This window comes from Mauremys mutica, chromosome 7 (genome assembly GCF_020497125.1).
Source record: "Mauremys mutica isolate MM-2020 ecotype Southern chromosome 7, ASM2049712v1, whole genome shotgun sequence".
NCBI classification, from domain to species: domain Eukaryota; kingdom Metazoa; phylum Chordata; order Testudines; family Geoemydidae; genus Mauremys; species Mauremys mutica.
Window position 1 is genome coordinate 117,371,254 of NC_059078.1, and position 16,397 is coordinate 117,387,650.

A 16,397-nucleotide genomic window follows, 5' to 3' on the forward strand; every position below is an offset into this window, starting at 1 on the left:
GCAACAGAGCAAAACCAGGTGAGGCTGACTCTCCGCATCCAGCAGAATAGGAGCCCAAACCAGGATCACGAAGGCTTGTGGGACGCATTAACAGACGGGCCATGCTGCACTGCCCGGAGCGCACGTCTCCAAACCTATGGGCAACAAAAGGGTACAAAACAATTAATATGCAATCACACAAAATCAAAAAAGGCGGGCAAAAGTTCTGGCGTGGCCAGCAAGCAATTATTCTCCAGGGGCTCCGGTTCCTCGGCGTCTGGGCGCGTCTCGTGTGGCTCTTCCGTATCTCGCTGCCCACTTTGCACAGGGCAGTTCCGCCGGATATGTCCGGGCTTTCCACAACCAAAACAGAGGCCGCTTGACCGGGCTGGCCTTCTGGCCCCTCTCTTCCGCCCGATCAGAGGTTGTAAAGCAACGGCCAGTGCAGTGGCATGTGCCTTAGCATGAATTGTAGCTTTATCCGTTTCTTCAAACATAGTAGCCCTGTTACACGCCTCAATCATTTCCATCAGGGTCGCAGTTTTTGGCAAGGTGGCTAGTATGCGGCGGCAAGTGGAGTTTGCATTCTGGGTGGCAAGATCAAGTCCAACTGCGGTTCTGGCCTCCGGCGTCAGATTGGGGGATCTATCAATAGCCTCTCGGAGGCGATCCAAAAAGGTGGCATAAGGTTCCAACGGTCCTTGTGTAATTTTAGCATATGGAGGGGCCGGCTTCCCCATCTGTGGCACCGCTTTAAGGGCAGCCAGCGCCAATTCCTGTGATTGCTGCAGGATTCGGGGGTCAAGGCGGGCTTGCAGATGCGGATCAACAAATCGGCCGGTCCCCAAAAACATATCGACGGTGGCTACACGCCGAACATCATCATCCGGTAAATCCAAATTGCGAACAAGGGCCAAATCAATTCTTTTAGCCCAATCATCTTTCCACAAAAGTCTCTGGGTAGGCGTAAGAAGCATATCAGCTAGCTTAATCGCATCATATGGACACATTGCCTGTGCGGTAAACACCTGTTCAATTATAGATTGTACATACGGATTATCTAGTCCATAAGCCATAATCGATTTCTGCGCCTCACGAATCAACTTCCAATCCAAAGGAGCCCACTGCCGACGGTTAGGATGTTGAGGGTCTGGTGTAAGCACTGGAAAAGCCTCAGGTGTCAAACCCTCAAGGATGGCTTCTTTTAAAACTCCATGCCAACGCCGTACCGGATCCGGAGGGTCCCCAGTTGAAGGGTCCCCAGGGCCAGGCGGGGCGGAAGGATTAGTCGGGTGAAAGCACTCGTGAAGATGCGAACGCGATGATCCAGGTGGAAAACCTTGCATTTGATCCAACTTATTATAAATGTCTTGTAGCTGTTGACCCTGGCGCTCCATCTCCTTATAAAAGGCGTCAGACTGAGTAAATTGGGTAAACGTAGTCAAATCAGGGTATCTCTGCAATGTCTGTAATGGCACATGTTCCGGCCGAGCCTCCTCTGCTTCCCCGCAATCGTGACACCCCCAGACCCCGTGGACACGGCATGGCTTTGGGGGGGGTGCAGACGGCGAAGCTATCTCCATAGGCTCGGGCGTATCGGGGGGTAACGGAACCGTAGCAGGATCAATCACATCGGGGCCAAGGGCCACATTGGAGGGTAGTGGGTCCATAGCAGGGGCAAAATCATCCAGGTCGGGAGCCAAAGGTATCACCGTGGGCTCACCGCCGAAAAACTCCCGGGCTCCAACCGGCAACACAGAAGGCACTTCGGGCGGTGGGTGGAAAATCTCAGAAACAGCCGCCTGCACTCCTGCTTCGGCCGCGAGAGTTTCCACTATCTTCTGTTTTGTCCCATACTGGGCTCAGGGAGAAGGCTTCCTTATCGCCCTGAGCCACCGACTTCCAAAGCTCGGAGCCTAGCCGCTCCCAAACAGTTGTATCAAAGATTGTACTCGGCTTAACGAAAAGTCCCCTTTTCTGTCCCCACCGTAGCAGGCGGGATAACGTGTCAGAGGGGAGCCTTTCTCCCTGCCGTTCTGCGATGCGTATCAAATATTCATGCACCGTTTTTTCTTCCGCTGATGCAGCGGACCCCATGTTAGCCGCTCACCTCTGAGCTCAGATGCGCCTCTCCTTTGGACGCCCGGGGGCCGGCCCTTCTCCAGCACTCCCCGCCGCGGCTCGTCCGCCTGGGTCAGGCCACCGACACTATCAGCATTCGATTCGAATCACGTCGGGGTCACCATTTGTCGCATCGCAGACGGACCTGGACAGATGCTCAACAGTCAGTATGATTGGATAGCAAGAGTCAATTTATTTCTCTCCAGCATACATCTTTATACACTTGAAGCAGGCAAGCAAGCAATTGCTAATTGGTTAATAAAATACACACAAGCACTGCTACAACTTCATAGGGTAACATCATCCTAGACAACCTTCTAAATTTATTATCCTATTATGCCTGCTAGAGAGAAGTTAGCCAAGGCCAACTTCTCATAACAAAACTCACAACCTAATTAACCCAACCTGAAAACCTAAACATCTCAGGCTTCCCACACTACCTCCTAAAAACCTAAACATCTTAGCTTCCCACACTACCAACTGCCAAGCCAGCAAAACATTTTCCAACAGAGGTATACTTTTCACTTTTACCATGTTGTTTCTGGTAAGTCTGTGGAAGTTTTGCTTGAACATAGATGCAGATATTGACCCAGTACTAATAAATCAGTAGCATAACTAGTAGCAATACAGCAGGGGGCAGCTGCAGCCCCTGGTATGCAACGAATATCAAAATCCTGTATAGCCCATGAAAATCAAACAAGAAGTATGCTGTACCTCCTTCCCAATCAGTTTTAATGTCTGGTTGCTGTCAGTAAGGTGTGGACTGAGAGACTAACTGGAGACTTTCACTTAATAAGTAGTAATATCTTGCCAAATGAGGCATATACACAGTCTGCAATTAGGAGATTGGCTTAAACACATGACAGTATATTTGATTAACCTGGTTAATCCACAAATAAAGTTCTTCAGATTTCATTGTAGAAATGGAGAGGCGTTAAAATGCTCTCCATCAACCGGCGGCACTCAAATGGAGTGATTGACCAGTTTAGATACACTGATTAGTGATGCTGAACAGAAACATTGAGCTAAATTCTTGGCTGCTGCTAAGGTCCTTTTGCATTGCTAGAAAAGCCTTGTTCTAAAGGGGATGATGCCCTTAAATCAGTTCTCGGGGCGGGGGGGGGGGCTGATAAGAATTCTCCTAGCCTATGGGAAACATGGGATGACATAAACCTGGCATAGCTTTTTCTCACCCAGCTCTGTGTCCCTGTCTTCTCCCTCCCTCCCTCCCTGTCTCCACCTGCATCGGGCATATTGTGGCTGGTTACAGGCAGGGAGATAGTGTTTGGGGACACAGAAAAGATGTGATCAGGGACTGGGGCCAAAGCAGCAATCCCTAGTTGGCAGAATGGTTCCTAGAACATAGGAACGGTCATACTGGATCAGACCAAAGGTCCATCTAGCCCAGGATTCTGTTGGCCAACAGTGGCCACTGGCAGGTGCCCCAGAGGAAATGAACAGAACAGGCAATCAAGTGATCCATCCCATTCCCAGCTTCTGGCAAACAGAGCCTAGGGACACCATCCCTACCCATCTTGGCTAATAGTCGTTGATGAATCTATCCTCCATGAACTTATCTAGTTATTTTTTGAACCTTGTTATAGTCTTGGCCTTCACAACATCCTCTGGCAAGGAGTTCCATAGTTTGACTGTGCATTGTGTGAAAAAATGCTTCCTTTTGTTTGTTTAAAACCTGGAGCCTATTAAAGGATGCTGTTCCAGCCAGTGCAACTTAAAGCAGCCTTGTGCCAGGGTTTGTAGAATATTGTAGACCTGGTACAGAGGGGCAGTTGACTCCTCCCTCATTTAGTGAGGGTGAATTACTCACTAGATCCCATCTAAAAGTTTAATTTAGATTTAGCCTTTTCAAACAGAGATTAGTATTTTCCCTCTGTTTTCTTTAGCAGCATTTTTTTTCCTCTCCAGCAAAAGCCAGACCTGGAGGTTTTTCAAGTGAGCGAAGTCAGTTGAGTTATCTCCTGCTTCCTGTGACACAGACTGGATACAAATCTTGTTCTTTCCATAAAGCATCACATTTGCATGAGCAATTAGACTTAAGGTTGTGACATCACAGACTAGCTAGATCTGTCCAGTGGGAAAAGGCACCTAGTATTTTGTCTTTTCCAGTTAAAAACAAAAAGTGGATTAATTAATCCTCAGAGTTTTCAGTTTATTTTTTAAAAGGAGGCTGTATATTATACTGTGATCTTAGAGGAATGTAATATTTCATCCTACTGAAGATGCAAGTAGCAAAGACAGAGGAGAAATGTCACCCACCATCCATCACACACACATACTGCTCTAGTGAATCAGTAGGCAGCAATAGGCAGTATGCTGTCCCTTTGGAAAGCTCGTTATTTTTTGCCAATTCCTGTTTCACTTGATAAAGTGAAACTGTGTTCCTTCACAGCTGGTTATGGTAAAATGGGAAGAGCACAAAAGGATGGCATAAAACTCATTTTGTTGAACAAGTTTGATGGCATGAGTGACGAGGGCCTACATTTTTAAAAGCGCCCACCCATTTTGAGTGCCCACTTAGAAACTTCTAGGACCTGCAGCCCCCACTGATTTCTGTCAGACTCATGGGTACTCGACACCTCTGAAAATCAGGCCCTACCTGTCTTAAATCTGGCACTCAGAAATGGAAACACCCGAAATTAAAGAAGTCTTTTGTACTACGTTTCAGAAAGCAGCACCCCCAATCATACTAACAGGCACCTTTTGGCATTTTCTGTAGAGAGACCAAGTGCTGAATGGATGAGGGAGATTGAATATATATGCAGCCTTCCCCTGCAGCTGATCTCTTAGGTCAATATTAAGGTGTATTGTGGAGGCAGTGATGCAGCTGCTGGTGTCCTGATTCTGTGGTTAAATGAAGGACCCCATTTTTCCAGGCTATCCATCTGAATCACTAAATCCACTAAAAAAGAGCGAGGTGGAAAAAAAGTAATGGGTTTGAGCTAGAAAGATTTTGTTTATACTTCTGAGCTTTACTGCTTATGACAAATAGCAGGTAGCTGAAGCCTGCACAATAAATACATTGAAAATGATAAATATCCAATAAGAGAAATCTAATGCATGTTCAAGAAGTCATAAATCGTATTGTACATTAAGGATATGTGGAGTTCTAGTCAAGGCTACAGAGGTCAGTGTTCCTCCACAGGTTTTGCTATCAGAAAGGAACCATTATTTTGGGGAAATCGCTCATTTCCTGTTGGCTCCAATGAAAAACTTTCCTTATCAGGATATAATGATATGAAAGGAATTTGGATTGATCCTTAAAAGAACATAGACTTTCCACTAAATTTAAAGTTTTCTTAATGTTAGTGTTTTAAAGCTTGGCCAGTGAAAGATTGACATCTTGAGCCTGATCCTGCAAACTCCTAGGCATTTGTGTAACTCTACTCACATGAGTAAAGGTAAACACACACTTAGATATTTGCAAGACTGTGGCCCAACTCATTTTGCATAACCTACCACATATAATAATACTTGGGTCTCAAAGCCCATTAAAGTCAATTGGGTCCATGTGCATGTATTGCATCCACACATGGAAAAAACCTTTGACAAAGGATGTAAGTGTAATTATCTCAGTTCTTGAGAGCGGGAAACTGAGCAACACACAAGTGAAGTGACTTGCCTGAGGTCACACAGCAGAACTGGTAGTGAGACCCATGTCTTCTGACTTCTAGTCCAGTGCTGTGCTGGTGCGTTTGGTCACTTCTGTTACAAGCAGGATTTGAACTGGTGATCTAAAAATCAAAGGCTTCATATGTGCTAACAAATCCCTGAGCCATCTGGTTTCTCTATCCATTTATTTCTAATGCAGAGCTTGCTTAATATTCACTGTCTCAAAGAAAAAGCAGGCATGTGATCTCTCCTAGCTAAAGCTGGGTATGGCTCTAGTCCAGGGGCGGGCAAACTTTTTGGCCTGAGGGTCACATCGGGTTTCTGAAACTGTACGGAGGGCCGGTTAGGGGAGGCTGTGCCTCCCCAAACAGCCAGGCGTCGCCCAGCCCCCACCCTCTATCCAACGCACCCTCTGCTTCTCGTCCCTTGATGGCCCCCCGGGACTCCTGCCCCATTCACCCCTCCCTGTCCCCCGACCGCCTCCGGAACCCCCACCTACCCTCCACCGCCCAATCCAACCCCTCCTCTCATTCCTGACTGCCCCCCGGGACCATCCAACCACCCCTTCTCCCTGTCCCCCTGACCGCCCCCGGAACCCCTGCACCTGACTTCCCCCCACTGCCCCATCTAACCTCCCCCTTCCTGACTGCTTCCCCAGGACCCCTGCCCCCATGCAACCCCCCTGTTCCCTGCCCTCTGACCACCCCGACCCCTATCCACATCCCCGCCCCCTGACCACCACCCCGAACTCCTTTGCCCTCTGTCCAACCCTCCCTGCTCCCTGCCCCCTCACCGCACTGCCTGGAGCACCGGTGGCTGGCGGCGCTACAGCCACGCCACCCAGAGCACCAGGACAGGCTGCAGCTCTGCAAGAGCCCTGCTGCCCAGAGCATTGGTCTGGCAGCACGGTGAGCTGAGGCTGTGGGGGAGGGAGAGCAGCAGGGGAGGGGTCAGGGGCTAGCCTCCAGGGACAGGAGCTCAGGGGCCGGGCAGGAGGGTCCCGTGGGCCGGATGTGGCCCACGGGCCATAGTTTGCCCACCTTTGCTCCAGTCCCTATTGATGAAGCAACTCTTCCCATTTGGTGATTGTTTGACTCTGGAAGTATCACATCATGTGTTCTGAAGACTATTCTTTTCTTGTATCTGTATTTGCTTGTCTCCTATGAGCTGTTGAAACTGGCTCACCACCTTGTAAGTTATGGCACAATGCCACCTTAACAGATGAACCTGAAGAGAGAAATGCCAAGGACCCAATAGGCTCATCTAACTTCAGCTTGAAAGGCCAAGTTCCTATCCACTACGGTCCATGTGGCAGTTTATGCTGAGCCTCCCCTGATTTTAACAAGAAGCACAGCACATACAGAAATATGCTCTTATTTTAAGAGTTGGTGTTCAGGAATCCATCATCTATGCTACACCTAGAAATACCTAGACACCAGCTTAGAGGTGCACTGACACTGGAAATGTAAAGAGAAATGCCTGCTATAGTTCTGTAGAGAATTTGTATTGTCCTTGTTGAAGAGAGGAATATGATGCTAAGGAATGGCTCTTCCCAAGCAAGAGGTGCCCACAAGTTTCCTCCAAAGTGTTCCTTCCCTCTTCTCCCTCCTCCCCACTGGTACGGAAGCGTGTGCAGTCAATGATTCCAATAATTTTCTGTTGTCTTATTTATGTAACCAAGTATTTGGTTCCATATGCTCACTGAACTAGGGTCATTGTTTGCTTCAGTTAACAAATACTAATAAAATACTTGGTGTTTATATAAAGTGTTACTGAGGTAGTAGAATAAGATGTTTTAAGAAATATTCTCTAAGGCCATGAGTCTACCAACATTTAAATGGGACCAGTCTCGTGTAAAGTAATCTACCTACTTAAGTGCATTGACTTTTAACAAGACTTAAGTGCCTCAGTCACTTCTGAAAATGGGAGTTAGGCTCCTAAGTCACTTAAGCACTTTTGAAAATTTTGCCCTAAAGTGTCTAAGTTCTACACTAGATGGGCATTTCCTAGTAAATACAAATAAGTGCTTGGGTTTTTGATTAGGTAGATCCTGTTAAAACAATGGAGAATGCTATTCAGGAACTTTAAAAAAAAACATGCATGCATTGTTTTTCTTTTTCTTGCATGTGCTGTTTAGATGAGCTGTTTTCATGGCAGTCATCCATTTGATATCACAAAGCGCATCACTTTCTGGGCTGTCGATGTAATTGTGGTAATAAGACAAGTCAAGGCTTGGCTTGCTTTAAAATGAAAAAAATCCAGCTTTTGCATACAAAGCATTTTGTTGCTGCAAAAGAAAGATTGAGTCTATGAGGAGTTTTAAAGTGTTGCCTCTGATGTTTTCTCAAGGTATTCTGGGTTAATTAAAAAATGAAACTTGTGAGAGAATCTATTGCTATTTAATTCCCATATCACCAAAATTATGATGGGCGCTTTGCAGGCATGTGAAAAGAGACAGTTCCTGATCCAGATTGCTTGTGGTCTGAATGAACATACAAATCCAGAGAAAAGAAGCAACAAAGAGCCATGTGAATGAGTGATGGAAGATAGCATGTTGTGTTAATTCTGTGATTTACCTTGTCTGCAATTTGGTTTATTACTATTATAGTAAATGGGGCTTTGTGAGCATACTGAATAAGTGACACAGGCTTCTGGGAAACCTTCAGCAACAGAGGCACACAACAGTCATTGTCTGTTCTAATTTGGCCAGCTCCGTCATGGAATTGGGGAGAATGGACTGTGGGTTGTTTGATTATGGACCAAGCAATGGTCTCTGTCTGCTTGATTCAGATCAGGGATTTGAACCTGGGTCTACCACATTTGAGGTGAGGGCCCTAATCATCGGGCAGTTCTGGGGCATAGCGCCATCTGTTGCTCCACCCTGGACCTGCGAAGCCTTCCTGACAAAGGGTTTGTCGAAACGGATACATTTCCACAAAGTTTTGGTTTGGTCAAATCTAGCATTTTTTGATGAAGTTGAATAATTCCAAACAGCTCTAAATACAAGTGCACATTGATATGTGCCTGAATGAGCAGGGCTCTTCCTCAGTCTTCTCGCTTTAGTTAGAATTTGGCTCTACAACTGGAGTAGAATCCCAGTGTAAAATAACTGTCCCTGTCAAGGGTAAGGTAACACACACAAGTGGTTCCTACTGTCCCAATGAGGTTAAAATGAAAGTCTATGCAGCAGCAAATTTTTTAAAAGACATTAGGAATAAAGTGGCTTTCTGGACATTTCCTAAATGATCTCAAACTGGTGCGATCTTAAAAAAGTGCACTTTATTTGTACTGTTGAGTTCACAAACCTTTTAAACTCCTCAGAAGCTCTGGAAGGACTGTTTAAATAACCCCCACAGTCTCTGATTTCAGTCTAAACCAATACCTCTCTCTGAAGGTGAGTTGTTCTACCCTCATATTATCACACTTGGACACCAAGGAATGGTACTGTCTTCACAGGGGCATATAGAATCGTAGGACTGGAAGGAACCTCGAGAGGTTGTCTAGTTCAGTCCCTGCATTCATGGCAGGACTAAATATTAGTATATCCTTCCCCTTTCCTTTTTTCACAATGGACTGCCCCAGCGACTGCTAGAATGTCTCTAATGGGCAGGCAGAAGAATCTGTTTCTCCTTTTTGGTGTGTCTGCTGGATAGTGATTGAAGAGCAGTGGGGGTGAAGGGGTGGTGGTTGTGTTTTAGTTAGAAACTCTTATCTAATCGGAAGCGCTGAAAGCTGGCTCAGTGAGAGCATGAGCTGGGGACTGTTTGCAAGGCATTTCTCACAGTGCTCTGAGTCTGAAGAGAGGTGGAGTGCACGGCTCACCAGATTGAGGAAGACTGGGAACTAGACTAAAGAAGTCTTAGCAGAAGGTATATGTCTTCTTGTGAAAACTAGATGTAGATGCCACTTCTGGCTGAGAAATGGGAATATTGTGCTGGGGAGGAGAGATTGTGTGGCTCTGTAATGTGGCTGAATATGTTTTTTAATCACAAGAGACAGTGACGATGGATTCACATACTTTTCATGTCCTCATGCATCAGCGGGATTTCTTTCTGGGCTCAATGTCATTCTGCTTTTTAGAAAAAATGAAAATAGCTAATGCAGTTTTATGTCTACATGCTGAATGGAGTTCAAATGAAGTTTATGTAGTTTCTAGTTGATACTGTGCACTGAAGTAGTGTGGGAGCTACGAACTTTTCTTGAGTAGTTTTTAATAGATATGTTGTTCTTTTGATTATTTCTGTAGGTTTTGCTGTATACTGATAAAGGTTGAGATCACTTTAAAAGTTTCACTGCCTTGTAGCTCAACTGGTCTTATCAGTTAACATTGAAAACACTGCATGTTTTTAAAAGATGTTTTTTGTTTGCATAAAAATGAGGAAATGAAAAGTTTAATAATAACACATGGAAATGGTTGGATGCCTCAGTCAGATTGGCTGTGTAGCATCTTGCTGTAGTAAAAAGTAGCATGGACTTGATTTGTTTTTATTCAGAAAGCTAGCAATTCCTCCTGGATAAAATATAGGCTATGGTAATTGCACAGGACACCATAGTGTAAGCTGCAGTGTTTGAGATCAATACTGTAGAATCCTGGAGTCCTCCTTTTTTTTTTTTTTTTTTTTTTTTTTGTCAGGGCTTCCAAAACCCTAAAGTACTAAGCAAAGTTGCATCATATGGAAAACCTTTCTGAGAGAGCAGCCAGTATTGCACAAAAGTTAGGGGGATTCTTAGCCAAAAGGAATATAAGGCTGACGAGAGACAGCTCCATTCTGAAAAGATCAGACTTCTGATAATGGAAAAACAAGATAGTATCCTCAAGCTGGCAGTACCCCAGCGAAAGTGTGGTTGCCATGGCAGCTTCCAGGAGAGGGTGTAACTCTCGCTCAGCAATAATTCGGAGACCAACAATGAGCCTGCTTTCATTCTGACACTACAGAGGAATGTGAGGAGGACGTAGGGGATGCTGAATAAGGAAAAGCAGGTTGTGACACGTCACTGCCAAATAACCAATTTAAAGTATCATTGCCTCAAAAAGACTTGTGGAATCTTGCAGGTGCTTACAGAATACACAACTTATTTGCATGTATTCGTTTTTGGAATATTCCACTACTGACCAGAAATATTTCTTTTTACAGCACCTTTACTACTTGGTTTTAGCCAAGTATTTCTCTGTGTTAGTTTGGCTTTATTTTTTAATCTCTAATGTATTGTAAAAACTTAACTTTACCAAGCTGGTCAAAATACAGCCGAATGGCATTACAGGAGGTGCCTTTATATAAGTGGTGCTAAACTGTTTCCTGCCACTGGTAAGAGGGGATGGCAGCTGTTGTCATCACATAGTTTTGTGTCCCATTAGTATACCAAGAGCATCTATAACAAAACACTAATGATAAAGGTACATGGTGCAAGTATCACCTTTTCAGTGGAATATTTACTTGGTAAAATATAAGTAACCAAGGGCTACTTTAGTCATCTTGCCATTGTACCTGAGAAGAACCACTAAGAATTCAACTGTTTCGCTCCTGCTACTCTCAGCATGACCCGTTTCCTCTTGGTCTGACTTAAATGAAGGCAAACATACCATTGCATTTCCACTTTGAGTTCAACTCTGTGCTCCATATGCTTCCTACTGTCATAATTATTTCAAACTTTTTGTATTGTGGTACTCTTAAAGGCCACGGCCAGGTCACTACAGATATAAAAGAAATGAGCGTAACCTCTTTGGGACAGTAAAGTCCCAAAGAGCTTACAGTGGAAATAAACCTTTGACCAGGTTGTTTCAGGGCCGACTTTCACTGTGTGAGAGGGATGTGGTTAAATTGAAGCCATTTGCAGCAGTTTGAAATTATTGTAACCTAAGATGGGTTACTTCTCATTTCTATCTCACTGAGCAGATCCTTCTTGAAGGTTCGGAGAGCTTAGGTGACAAGACCACAATGAAAAAGCATTTTGTGGTGAAATGACTTTCAAAGGCTTCCAGAGTGTAAATGTTTCACTTTCAGGTCCTACTCCTGCTCCTATTGAAGTCACTGGAAACTCACTATGGACTTCCAGGAGAGCAGGATTGGACCAATAATGATATTGGTGAAAGATGTTTGTTAGGCAGGAAATGGCAATGCTTGGTTGGAAGCTTAAAATCCCCACCATAGTTTGAGGCTTCAGAACCAGTTTGATAAATGGGACCCATGCCTAATAGATTCTAGGTCTTGATGCGCTCAATGATGTCTCTAACAGAGCTCAGTGTGCTGACTGCGCTGGCTTGTCAGTGTGGTTTTCCTGGGGTGGGGGGAGACAAGTCTGGAATCCCTGCAGAGACTTTGACGCATGCTGGGTTAACTCCTGACTCAACTTTCTGAGCAGGCGCTTTACAAATGAAGACATATTACACATATTTGTATTTGATGGATGATGGAAATGGCCACCAGGAGCAAAAATAGGGCAAGTTGCAAATTATTTGCTCCTAACACATTAGAAGACCATACAGATCTAAGGATTATTGTGGACAGACATCTGGGCTGTCCAGCACTTATTAGTTGGAATCTAGTAAGCCGATTCTCTCATAGGGGGAAAGTAGCACTCAATGTGAGTGCACTCGTTCAACAGCAGTGACGCATACAGCTATTCTTACATCCAAGTACTGCACCAAACTGGCTTTGGGTGTTCTGTGCATGGTAGAGTCTCTGAACGGAGGATCATAAACCATCTAGAAATGACTTAAGGCTTCATCTTCCACATGCAGGGGTCAGTGAAGTTGGAGTAGCCTAATGTTTATGCAAATAGACCTATTGTATCTTACAATTCACTGAATTAACTGCATCTGGACTGGAAAAGTGTGTTCCCTTATGAGGGGGAAATCTTTAAGATCTGTGCTATTTCAATGGCACCCTTAAGCTATTTCCTTTAGAATAAAGATGCAGCAGCTGTGTGGACAACATAAATACTTGCTATACAGGTTGAATGCTAGTAAGTAGTGGTGCCAGATATCGCCTTGTTATTTTGAGCCAGATCTTCAAAGGTGTTTAGGTCCTTTGAGGATCTGGGTCTTTATTCCTATCAGATTCATCTTCATGGTATTTGAATGCCCTATGCTAGTTATGATAGTCTGATAGTTTTCCCATGGTGCATGGAAACCCTGATTGTATATGAAGATGAAGGAAACAAGGTAGGAAGTAAAATGCCTGTATATCTCAGCTTTTAAGGAAATGCTCTCAAGTGATGTTCAGGCAGGGGAAGATTTAAGGAGCTGCTTGCATGGTTCTCCCTAATTGGATATTTTGCACGTCAGAGGTGAGAAAACTGACAAGTGGGGGTGGGGGGGATTATTGTGAAAAATAAAAAGCTCTGCTCTTAGAGTACACTCTGAGCCTTTGACAGAGAGAGACTCTGTTAGACATTTCTAAGTTACTCTATTTATTCACCCACGAAAGCTCATGCTGCAAAACGTCTGTTAGTCTATAAGGTGCCACAGGATTCTTTGCTGCTTCTACAGAACCAGACTTACACGGCTACCCCTCTGATACTCTATTTAAAAAGAATTAGATACGCTTCTCTGCCTTCACTATCTAACTGATTGTTCTGCAGTGTCTGATTTTTGCATTTTGAACCTAGTGTTATGTGAATGCTCCAACTAGCATTACAAATGCAGGATTCCTGAGAATGTGTGTACTGGTTGTAGTCAAATCCACTCTAATAATTACTGTGACTTTGGGATTGGGAACAATGTAGTTAGAATGAATAAAGGATGAAGAATATGAACCCTTTGCTTAGATGGTACGAGTGCTAAGATGTTGTTTATCATTCACTGTCCCCAGGGTGTTGGAAGGAATCCCCAAAGGTACCAGCTAGCATTTATGATTGCGTATTGAAATGAATCAAAGGGCATAAAAACCTATCCAGCCTTATGTGTTTATATTTGTTGAAACACATCATAAAGATTATATTAATCAGAGTGAAATAGGCCTCTTAAATTTAGTTAGTTTCTCTAGAAGGACAGAACATAGTCCCTAGTTCAGAAAATATATCATACTCAGGTGATCTTAGCATGTTTGCACATATGTGTCAGTTCAGAGAGTACTTTATGAATACTCCGGACGCATGTTAGAATAGACTGATGTTTTTATGTTTGTTTTGTTTCTTATAGCCTGCCTTCATTTTATGTCCTATTGTTCTTTGATGTTGGTGTGTAGTGTGACTATCCTCATGCTTAGTGTCTGTCTTCCTTTTTTTTTTTTTTCCCTTGCAATTTTATTCAGATTTTTTTGGACCTCTCCTGCAAAAAGGATGCAAATTGGGCCAGGACTAGTGCCAAACCATATGTTTGATGGTTGCACACTTTCTGTAACAGCTCCTTACAGATAAGGGCTAGCAGGGTGCTAAGCCAGAATGACAAGAAAATCAAGCGTCAGACATTCAGTTTTAGTGGGAGTGTTTGAACACGTTCTCAGAGCTGTGCAAAGGATGGTCGGTCTTTGTTTTTGGTTGAGCCATAGGGCTGGGTGTCAGGAGACTTGATTTCTAGTCCTGGTTCTGCTATAGACATCCTGTGAGATTCTGGTCAAGTCACTTAATCTCATCTGAAAAATGGGGCTAATACTAACCCGCTTCACAGGGTGATGTAAGATTTACAGTGTGGTTACAATGTGAGTTTCCATATTTATTGCATCTTAATGATTTCCGTAAGAAATGAGCTCATTCTACATGTTTGTTCTTTTTAATAACTGCCATCTCTGCAAAACCAATGTGAGACCTGAGTCAAGCTGGATTTTTTTCCTTCTTATACCTGATCTTCAATGCAGGCTCAGTGGATGAAATTAGGTTACACTGTGTAACCCCACTTTCTTCAAATGATCCCCTCAGTGGCATCTGTGCAACTCCAGTGCCTGCAGTGGGCTTGCACAGGTGTAACTGGAAACTTAATAAAACTTCCCTTGGTGACACACAATGAGAAAGTCAGCTGGATTCTGCTTTCCTTAAGTGTGCTGGCTGTGCAGTGCCACCAGAAGTAAAACGCTGTGCAAACGTGTGTTTGTCATTGAAGTAAGCAGGTATAGGATGCCTTGCAATGCACACAGTGAGCACATCTGTTGAGTGAGAGAGAGGTTTTTTAATAAATATTTTTCAGAGAGCAGAACGTTATCCTTGCACAAGAGCCTCATAACTAGCATTCAGCAACAAACCAGACAAAAAGAGTCCATTTTTGTTTAGTTTCTTGCAGTTCAACATGCTGGAAGCTGTGTTTGAAATGGGTTTCTTTCTCTTATTTTTCTTTTTTTTATTTTTGTGTATTATTAATTCAAAGGAGGAGCCCGTTTATTCATTTTCCTCACTGTGCAGTCTGGCATTTGGATTGGTGATCTTGATAGTAGGCTGAACTGCTCATTCCACAATTCCCTTGCGGTTCCCGGAGGAAACGTTGTGAGCCATCTCTGCACAATAAGACTTGTTACTCATCATCAGCACCTCAAATTCTTTGACGTTGTGGACCAGAAACTTTTTGAATCCTGTGGGAAGCATGTGTTTCGTCTTTCTCTTGCTGCAGAGACTGGTCACTGAACTGTGATGCTCGTCAGCCCTGAATAGAAGCATTAAAGTCGGCACTGGTATTTTGTTAGCAGGATGGGAAGAATTTAAGGCTCATGTCAGAATTGAGAGGCAGAATTGAACAAGCTGCTGACTCTAGGACGAAGCATCATAACTGAGAGACTGATTAACTCCAAAATAGTATAGCAATACTGGCTCTGGTTATACTCAGCCAGGCCCTTTGTGTGATTTTTGCATTGCACAGCCATGATCCATATTTCCTACGTGGAAACAAAGCATAGGAGGTGGCACAGCACATAGCATGGGAGGCTGGTAATATATTGTGAGGCTGAAGGTTACAGAATATGGATGAAGTTCACATCTCTGCTTAAGAGTAGGAACTGTTCCATCACGTTATTTCCTAAAAAAGAAATGAGTACTTGCTCTTGCCAAGGAATTTGCTGTGAGAAAATTCCTAGTAAGAATCGTTGTGCCAGAAACCAGGCTGTAAAGAAAAAGTAAATGTAGATATTCAAGGGGCTAAATTCTGCCTGTATCTATACCCTACTAAAGACAGTAAGTTTGCATTATTGTAATGTAATTAAGGGTGGAATATGGCTCATTGTTGGGTTATCCATAAAGGACTCGTCATCATTCGCTTCATTTTCTAATTGGTTCCTGTTTAAATAGCGCCAGAGACGTACGTGACAATGTATAATGGGTAAAGTGTTTGCCATGCAAATAAAGTCCCTGCCTGAAAGAGCTTAAAGACTAAAGATATTTGGAGAATTATTGTTGAGTCTGCCAGAACTTTACCAAAGCATATACATATTGGCCCTCTAGCGATGGAAGACTCTCTAATGATAAGGAGCTGGGGGATTGCATCAGAATGTGATGTTTAAAGTGCAGAAAAATTACTGAAGTTGACATGTGGTTCCCAATATACTGTCTCAATGATTCCATATCAAGTGTGCTCAGGTTACAAGTAAAATCTGTTTTTCCTAATTGCCAGCCCTTCACGCTTGACCTGGAATCTGAAAATCCAATTGGATTTCTTTGTTTTGTGCATCACCAGTGATAGCGTCTCTTATTAGAATCTTGTGTCTGTGATGGGAACAGGCACTATACATTTACTGCCCTTCCAGATT

At 43.8% G+C, this 16,397-nt stretch overlaps 1 protein-coding gene across 15 annotated transcripts in view; it reads left to right on the forward strand.

The window, feature by feature from the left end:
• Positions 1 to 16,397, forward strand: part of ABLIM1 (actin binding LIM protein 1) — a 206,504-nt gene that overhangs the window by 104,529 nt on the left and 85,578 nt on the right. The gene's annotated exons all lie outside the window — the stretch shown is intronic.